The sequence below is a fragment of the Pollicipes pollicipes genome, unplaced genomic scaffold (genome assembly GCF_011947565.3).
Source record: "Pollicipes pollicipes isolate AB1234 unplaced genomic scaffold, Ppol_2.1 Scaffold_4881;HRSCAF=5763_pilon_pilon_pilon, whole genome shotgun sequence".
NCBI lineage: Eukaryota > Metazoa > Arthropoda > Thecostraca > Pollicipedomorpha > Pollicipedidae > Pollicipes > Pollicipes pollicipes.
Window position 1 is genome coordinate 7,191,709 of NW_023596576.1, and position 9,953 is coordinate 7,201,661.

General features: G+C 50.2%; 1 long non-coding RNA gene across 1 annotated transcript; it reads right to left on the reverse strand.

Moving 5' to 3' along the window:
* Positions 1-1,456: 1,456 nt before the first annotated feature.
* On the reverse strand, positions 1,457-2,851 carry LOC119101556 (uncharacterized). Its single transcript, XR_005094580.1, has 3 exons — positions 2,804-2,851; positions 2,578-2,629; positions 1,457-1,562 (listed from the first exon to the last, which is right to left on the reverse strand). It is a non-coding gene; the product is annotated as an uncharacterized LOC119101556 (long non-coding RNA).
* Between the last annotated feature and the right edge of the window lie 7,102 nt (positions 2,852-9,953).

Consider the following 9,953-nt stretch of genomic DNA (forward strand, 5'->3'; position numbering starts at 1 on the left):
AGCTGCGCCTGCAGCCGCTTGGAGAGGTACTGCAGCCGGATGAGGCGGCGCAGCATGTCACAAGCGGCGTGCAGCCGCGACAGCATCAGGCTCTGCGACTCGATCTTGAGGAAGGGCTCCTCGACCCGGGAGCGGAGCCGCTCCACAGCGGCTAGCAGAGCCTGCGGTGGCCGGCGGCGCCATCAACCGACCGACAGCGGTACAGCGCAGTACGAGGCACGGCACGGCACGGTACGGGCCATGGTACAGCACAGTACAGGCCGTGGTAAGGCACGGTACAGGCCATGGCACGACGCAGTACGGGCCATGGCACGGCACAGCGCAGGCAACGGCACGGTACAGGTCACGGCCCGGCACAGTGCGGGCCACTGCCCGGCACAGCACAGGCCACGGCCCGGCAGAGTACGGGTCACGCCACAGCACGGTACAGGCCACGGCACGACACAGTACGGGCCATGGCACGGCACAGCGCAGACAACGGCACGGTACGGGTCACGGCCCGGCACAGTACGGGCATGGCACGGCGACAGCACAGACAACGGCACGGTACAGGGCCACGAGCACGACACAGTACGGGCCATGGCACGGTACAGCGCAGACAACGGCAAGGTACAGGTCACGGCCCGGCACAGTACGGGCCATGGCAAGCACAGTGCAGGCAACGGCCCGGCATAGTGCGGGCCTATGGCACGGCACTGGCGGCCGCCGACATCAGGAGGCAATGCGGGGCAAAGTAACCATTCAGTCACTGCTGCACGACATATTGCACCTCTGCCATGGTCGATTCACCTCCACGACAAACCCCATTACACAAGTTCGCTAAAAACAGAGCAGTACATCCATGGCCTCAAATCTACCCATAGCAGCTGAGAAAGTCAAAATAGTGACCATGCCAGAGAGCTGCACAGCCCAGCCCCCGGCCCCTCCTCCCTCCCCCCCCCCCCCCCCCCCCCGGTCGCCACGGCAGTCCGGCCATGGAGCGCACCTGTATGCGGGTCAGCATCGACTGCAGCACGTCATCCAGCGTCTCAGTGCCAGTGGCCTGTGAGAGCAGGTTCCTCGTAGTGGGCGCTGACCTGGTCGGCGATCTCGCCGTCCAGCAGCGCGATCCTGCCCAGGTCAGAGCGCGTCACCCTCGCCACCCGAACCAGCCTCTTGGGGGAGGGGGAGGGGAAATCCTTCACAACCCAAGCCACAGCACACGGGAGAAAAAATAACATCCAGATAAGTTGTGGGCAGTTCCACATGAGATTTTCAGCTTCATAACATAATATATGAGGCATCTTTTCAGTTTGGCTGTTTCACATGAGTGCTCTGGCAGTGGTGACTTCAAAATTCGAATTTGTTCACAAAGGCCACCTTTGCAATATGCATCAATTAACCTGGTAACTCTGGAAACAGAAGTGTGAGGCTGCCTGTGCAATGGACAGGTTATAAGCCCCAAATAAAACACAAACCTTTAATGATGTGTCCCAGCTGCTCAGACAAAGCAGCTGACTGCAGAAGGGTGCTTGCCTCCTTGTTAACATCAAACTCTGCCCCCAAAAACTTGCTGTAGACCCCTGTAATCAACAGCATCACTGATGTTTAAACAATGCTGACCATAGTCAATGAATTGCCTGTGCTTTCTGTGCCTGATCCTGATCACCTGATATTACAGAAAACAGCACAGCAATGTTACCATGCTATCATTGGGAGGCACACTGTGGGCACACAACACCATATGCTGGCATATATGCCAGTGCCTAGGTTTGACTGGCAGAAAACCTTGAATAATTATTTGAAGCATAATACAATTTTCTGGATAGAATTTACCATTGCCATGATGGGAAGTTTAATTGGATAATTACCAGTGCCAAGGGAAAATCTCTGAAAATCTTTGGAGCAATGGCAAAATTTCAGCAATGCCTGCAACAATATTACCATTGCTAAGATGGTAACATTTTTGCAATGCCTGCCTAATGACTGTTGGCAATCATCATGCATATGAAACTGGGGAATAATTTTCAGACCTGCCAAAACTAAATCCAAAATTGCAGTGGGCTACTATCAGGCAGAACATTATTGGTTGCATATTTTATCCTGGCCAAATATGCCCATAATACATAAGGACAAGGGTGGAATCAAGGGGGGAGACAAACAGCCCATGCCACCAAAATGAATGAAGTTGGAAAACTTATACAAGACAAGTGACCTGAGCATGTAAAAGATACATACATAAGGGATGCCAGCCTTTTATCTTTGACCCACCCTCCGAGTCAGGACTATCTCCCCGAAGCTGCATCTCAGATCCACCTTCTGAACAAGCAAAACACATTTCTTAGTTACAGCAAATTATTTTCAGCAATCAAGCATTGATTCCATCTCTCAGGTACCTTTAATCCCCACAACTTATAATGCCATGGACAAAAAGCTCAACCAGGCACCAACAGCTTCTTGGCGGCCACATTCAAACAGAGCAGAAGATGACTAGGTTAAGCAATGACTTTATAACTAGCCCAATAATTCCAGGATAATCTATGCCAGGATTCGCCTGCATGAGCCCATCCAGTTGAACAGTAACCATTTTACTCTCACCATCTTCTCCAAGAGTTTTAAGGATTGTTGGTTCTTCATCCATATTGTGCACCTGCAAGAAAAAGCATCACAAAGTGAGGGATAACTATTGACTGCTTGCATCTGAAACGGTACAAAATGGACTTGTGCAAGTGGTCAGTGTAGCCGTTGACGTTAACAGACACAGACACATTGATGGCATTTCTCCAAGTCGACGTCCCCACACTTTTAGTCCAGTACACAGTACCTTCCATCCACACGACCCCCCACTCGGAAAAGCACCAGCGACGTGTACGTGGAGAATGCCGGTCTGCTCAAGTGCCCAATAATAACAGTGTGCTCAGGGATAGGGTCTAAAAGACAGGCATATGACGCAGACACGCAAGTTCTGCGAAACGGCTGGTCCGATCGCCTTAAAACCTTCACCACTCAATTTTGTGCAATGAAGCAAGTCATATGGAGGTAATATCAAGACTTAACCTGAAGTTAAACATCGCAAATGACGGGAAGGAGAAATTTAACATGCAAATGCTGGCAACTGATATCTCAGCGCCTACTGCACCGACCGCCTTGAAACTTTCACCATTGGATGCCTCCATGTTTGATTCCCTCTTGCAGTTCCCACTTTGGTGAGCTTAGATCAGGTCAAAAGTCGTCAAATTTCGCGAGGTCCAAAATTCTTGCTTGCAGACAACTTATGGCTCAGAACATAGGCGTGGGAGCGTTTCGAAAAGTGTGTGGGGGGGGGGGGCCAAGCTCAGGGCGTGATTCAGGAACTTTTTCAGGAAAGCAAGCCCGATAACCGGGGGGGGGGGGGTAGGGGGTAGGAGATGGAGGTTGCTATCGTTCCTCATTCAAATGTCATGGCTGTTTTGCTAGAAATGCACCTAGAGCTGTTTCTCACCGGTTCACAATCTTGCCTGTTCGACTCGTCTTTGTCATTCGGCAAATGAGGCCGCCCAGCTTCAAAGAATTATTCTTTCATTTCAACATTGTCTTTCCTGCCTAGGCGAAATTTCACGCGCGGGTAGGCATTTTCGGTCGTTGAGGAGGCAACCGCCTCCACAGAGTAAATGCCAAATACGGCCTGGACATTGCCCAGCCGACATGTCCAACTGGGACCCATATGGGTCCCAGCTGGACAGTCATATTGGGCCCACCCGGGCTGTACGCTTCGGTCCCATATGGGCACGTCATGGGCAAACACCTGGAACCCATATGGGTGACCCTTGTTGGGCCCACGTGGGGCCTAACTGGGGCACACATGGGGCCCATCCAATGTTTAAAACCGGAACCCATGTGGGTCCGAGATGGGCAACTGAATAGGGCCCACGTGGGTATGCTACCTCGGGCCCATACGGGTAGTTCATGGGCGGCGACCAACCTGGGACCCACATGGAAGCCCATGTGGGCCCCTTGTGGGGCTTAGCTGGGACACCCATGGACCCACCTGGGCAGCCCAGTTGGGACCCACCTGGGACTCCCAGTCGGACCCGCCTGGGTGACACAGTTGGGACCCATACGGGGCCAGTCCCAGCTGCGACCCAGTGTGACCATGCCCAGATGGGACCCCTGTGACCAGCCCCAGATGTGGATCCCATATGCTAGTCAAGATGGAATCTTGTTAGCCCATCCCAGGTGGGCCCACAGCTGAACTTCACGGTCATACCATTTCATATCTGATCTGATGTTATCGATCCCCGTCGTAATTTCCAGCCCGGACCGTTTCATGTCATCGGATAGTAAGTCAGGTCAAAGTTTTATTCATCATGTAATTTTGACCGACAAATGCCTCGACAACACGCACCCTTTTGCACAGAAACATGCACTTCCTGTTATCATTGCACCGCATGCTCCACTCAGTAAACACTTCAACAGATTTTAGGTGTTGCTCGCTTGCCACCGTTGTTCAGCGCGATTGTTTGCCTTTGCCGTCGTCACCGTCTCTCCCGCCCAAAACTATTTTCTTGACGTTACCATATTTCCAGTGTTGTTGCGGGAGGCGACCACCGTTAGCGGCAGTGTCCCTGTACAGAATAGCCCCTGAAAAGGAGCTGGATTTCAATACCTTCTAGATCAGTGCCCAACGACCTGAGCGTGTGGTGATTATTACATTACATACGATTTTGATACTGACTAAATAACTTGATCTTTGTTTTAGGGTGTTTATTGAGGTTCGAATCGAATATGAGAGCATCTGATGTGGTACTAGCAGTCCAGGAAGTGTCAGCAAACAGCATGGCCACTGCCTCGTGTAGCACAGTTATGGACACAGTTTACCGAGAGGGCACTTACATGAGAGTACCTGCATCCCTAAAGGCCCGTACTTGAGTTATGTCTTTCTTGCGGTCACTCGACGCCAGCCCGTAGGTCGTCTCCCGAGGCCGCTGCAGCGTCGGCCCACACGGCCATTATTAAGCCGTGGGCCACCGGGTGTTCGAAAATAAGGACGCTTCTGAAAGAAGTACCTCCGAACGCTTCAGGACATCAAATCTTACGTTTAGAAGACAGTCTGGACGCATATTTCACTTGCGCGATTTTCAGACTGATGATAAGAACGGATTGGCCCCTAAAGCACCACAAAGTGATGCTAGAATCTGGCCGGGGAATTGGAAGAGTAAATGTAGAATCTCTATTTTTCGTTTTCTCTGACTATTAATCTGTCCAGAAGACAGATTACCAAGGTCCCGCCGTCTGGTGACAGTTGCAGTGGCCGATGCCGTTCGGATTTACCGAGCTGCAACCCAGGCCATCACTGTCCTTGCACTCGAGGATGCAGGCGGGCATGTCCAGACGTGCCGATATAAGTTGTTTTACTAATCCATCCTGAAAAAATGAGCGTTCCAGGCAAACATGGGATGGCTTTGTTCGTTTTCTTCTAATTCCTTTCAACCCACTCTATTCAACAGTAATGAGGCCACCACTCTACTCAACAATATTGAGACCCCTTATTTTCTTCCAGGCAAGGACTCCTTGAGTTGAACCACCCGGGGGCACATTAACGTTTCAGGTCAAGTGCTGAAGGGGCTGTTCCGTCCCATCGCAAAGTGGCCTTCTGGCTGTCATTCTGGTGACGCGGGGTAGGATCTTCTGATCGATCCGGAGGCCATTAGAAGGATATATATAACGTATTTTTCCCTCGCCTGACACCGGAGGCTTCTGACCACAGGCAGTTGGCCCTGGATCAGCACAGAAAACCTTCACTTGACTCAACAATATCCCTGATCGCCGCAGGTGTCCAATGTGATTGTCTTATAGGACTTCCGGTTCCTTTTTTGTGTTCTTCAGAGATACTGAGGACTTCCTGAACGTAGATTGTAAATGAAATGGGGGTCCCAAATTTTTATGAGCATAGCTAATCCATGTTCGTCTTAAAATGTTCAAGCTTCAGTCAGAATTGAGCACTGATAAAAGCTATGTGACATGGTCTGAACATACGCACTCGCAAGTCATAACAACAACAGCCTCAATACCGGCGTTGCAGTATCCATAGGCCGCCCGGCGTCGGCCTGTCGCTGTAGTACTAAGTGGTGGCCAATGAGCAACCGAAAAAGATGACGCATCTTGAGGAAGGTGGCTGATAAACTAGGCAAATCGGCATATATGTTTACTGTAGTGCAAAAGTAAGCCAAACACAGCCTTAATCTGAAAAGTGTGTGGGGGGGGGATAGTTAACACTGCTAGCCCCCACCTTGAAAAGTGTGGGGGGGGGCATGGCCGCCTTGGCCCTCCCCCCCCCCCCCCCTGTTCCTACGCCCATGGTCCAGAACCTACCGAACCGATTACTGAAACCTTCACCATCAGATGTCCCATGCCTGATTCCCTCTTGCAGTTCTAAATTTGGTGACGAGCCTATGGCACTGATCGACACCAAACCTTCACCATTCGATGCCGATTGGTTGATAACCTATCCGTCAAATAGGGCAGTGACCTTGAGTCAAGTAAATGGTTATATGGTTATCCTCAACCAACATGATCCATGACCGACCTTATGACAACCCTATGCTCCACGTCTACCGCACCGATCAGCATGAAACCTTCACCAATTGATGTGCCATAGTCGATATTCATCCCTTTTCAGAACATGATAGCCTTGAGCTTTTTCAAAGATCACCAAAAACGCCCAAAATTACCCAAACTGGCTGTGTACAAACCCTTGCTCCGAGCCCACTAGATCTGACCGCTCCGCATGAAACCTTCACCATTCGATGTGCCATAGTGATACCATATGCCTTCCGGAACATGGTAGCCTTGATTCAGTCAAAGGTCGCAAAAACGCCCAAAATCAGAAAAATTTGGTTTGGGTGTTTTTATGACGTTTGACTTAAACCAAGGTTACCCATGTTCTGAAAAGAAGAGGATATCGATCATGGCGCATCGCTTAGTGAATGTTTCATGCTTATCCTTGGGTTATCGACCAAGTACCATCGAATGATGAAGGTTTCATGCTGATTAGTTCCATAGGCTCGGAGCATGGGGTTATCTGCAGCCAATTTTGGTGATTATGGGCATTTTTGGTGACCTGTGACCTGGCTCAAAGTCACTAAGGTTAGAAAGGGTGGGATATCGGCCATGGCACATCGATGGATGAAGGTTTCATGCTGGTCGGTCCAATAGGCTTTGAGCATGAGGTTGTCTGCAGCCAATTTTGGTGGGCTTGTGCGTTTTTGGTAACCTTTGACCTGACCCAACGTTACCATGTTCTGAAAAGGTTACGATATCGACTCCGGCACATCAGTACTGATTATACAAGCCGTCTAAATGTGTATAGTGTTTAAAGTGTTCAGATTCTCACGTCCGTCAGATTCTGAAAGATCTGTAGAGTGCGTGCGGCATTCTTTGAGAACATATATGCTAAACCTGAAACCTGTATGAGAGCGTGATCTATGATATGTTAATGCGTTTATCTTTTCGCCTTTTTTTGCCGCACCACGCAAAATCATTCTTGTTTGGGCCGTTTATTAATGCATTTATGCTCCATGTGCTGTTACAAATGCTTTGGATTGCGTCTCATTGCCCACCGTAAGTCGGTAGCCGTGCTTCCTGAGCTATCGTTTCTGAGCTGGCTGTCAGCGGTGCGTTCCGGAGCTGTCGTTCCTGAGATGTTGGCAGTGCGTTCCTGGGCTGTCGTTCCTGAGCTAACAGCGGCGCGTTCCTGGGCTGGCCGCCGGCGGTGCGCTCCTGAGCTGACTGTCGGCGGTGCGTTCCTGAGCTGTCGTTCCTGAGCTGGCTGTAGGCGGTGCGTTCCTGAGCCATCGTTCCTGAGCTGGCTGTAGGCGGTGCGTTCCTGAGCCATCGTTCCTGAGCTGGCTGTAGGCGGTACGTTACTGAGCCATCGCTCCTGAGCTGGCTGTAGGCGGTGCGTTCCTGAGATGTCGTTCCTGAGCTGGCTGTAGGTGGTGCGTTCCTGAGCTGGTCAACCGCGAGAGACGAGAAACGGACCTTCGCATAGCAGGTCGGGAGCCTGCCGTGTTGAAACGATCCTCCTATCATCAGCATGCAACTAGTTTCGTAGCTCAGCCTACTCATGCAGCATGATTTGGAACCCTTGTAATCCCTCGCCCATTAATTGGTAGCCAGGAGTAACCTTTCGTGTCCATGTGACCTGCCTAAGCTACATGTTTATTACTGTCCAACCGTTACCGCTACAGAGCCGTTAAACACAAGGTGTGTATTGAATGATCCGACAAGACGATGCCAACACGTCGAATGGCTCACTGACCGCTCCAAAACGTCGCTTTCCTCCATAGCACGACAGACACGTTTAATCTGTGCGGTCTGTATTGCGTCCTCTTCCGTTCTGGGCTTCAGCAACTCCCGCCAGCCCCAGCCGTCATCCGGGTCGGGTCGGTCACTGCTCGAGGCATTGCATGCGAACATCCAACGGACCGGCCGGCGTCGGCCGGCTACACCAGGCCGTCACGCCGCCGGTCTGGCCGCTGTCACAAATCTTTACGCGGGTTGGGCCTTTGTCACACAAACCGACAGGTGAGTATGTACGCTAGTTTAATGACAGCGGTGGGCACGTGGAGTGTTTTGTTACCTGATGCAGGCACCACCTGCAGAACTTATCGTAAGTTGCTGTTATAGCATTACCAAGCCGGTAGCCCTAAAACCAGGAGCAGTTCACCTGTGGACAGTTAAAAACAAACATAATGAGGACAACCTTTTCATTTATCGGCAACATCCAGTGAAGTAAAACGAGGACTTTGATGATAAACGATGTGGTTAATTATGTTTTTCAGTTTTTCAGGTGTAGCGTAGACTGTCTGCTCATCATCCTAATGTTAGGACGTTTTTGCATTTTTAGGCGTGAGGAACGCCATACAATTTGTTTCTAAATTAGTTCATGCACTGAAAGTGTAAAAATGCAGCTGCAAGTGACTGAAATGCTTTAGTTGCAGCAGACATGTCACATGCACATACGGCGATAGCAATGGACGATAACTGAAGCATGGGTAAAACTTGAATCAATTAAACATGTTATATTATCTGCTACACTGTATGCCTCATATATGTATCAGCCCTGAATTAGCACGAAAATAACACCTACCTGTTATTTAGACCACATTTGGCTCTATATGTGGCATGCTTCATTCATTCTCAGGTCCAATGACCCAAATACCTAAATATCTCAATCCGCATCACGTGTGCAGTTGAAGCTGGGACATCGTCATTTGTGTCGATTTCATGGTTTGATGACTTGAAATCCGAAAATATCCCCAGTATTCCATGCATGAAGTATGCAGCGGCAGTGGACCAGTGAATACGCATGGCTTGACATAGTGATAGTACGATACACATCGAAAGCAACATTCAGCAAAGCTCTCAGCACAAAACCTCTACTGGACAGAAGCTAATACGTCACTAAGTGCACGAGCCATAGCTACATAGGTGAATCACCAAGGAGCTGGTAACCTCTGCGATGGGAACCTCCCGTATTGTGTATACGTGCGCTGTTTGGCTGCTTTCCCCAGCGTGATGAAACGCAGTAGGTCCATGCTGCATCGCTCTGGTTCTAAGATATTTACCGGAAAGTCCTTAGCGGAGTTAGATGACAATAAGTCAATCTGCGAGGGTATCTATCGACGCACACCATTGCTAAGGTTATTAGCTTCGCCGCATCCTGGTGGAAGCCAAGACACACGCTGGTGAAAGCCGGGTTGTGGTGCCAGGATGACGTGTGAAGTTTTCTAGGGCGGAAATCAAATTCTGGTCTTTCCACGGGAGTGTGTCGCCCAACCACACTTCTACATGTACGGCCTGGCATTGTGAAAACCGAGAACAGTTCACAGCTGCGATGGCAAGGGTGGGCCTTTTCGTTTCTTTCAACAGAGCATAAATGGGTCTTGGAAATACTGCTACAACAAAAAAGGTGTCTTAGCCCAGTATATCCG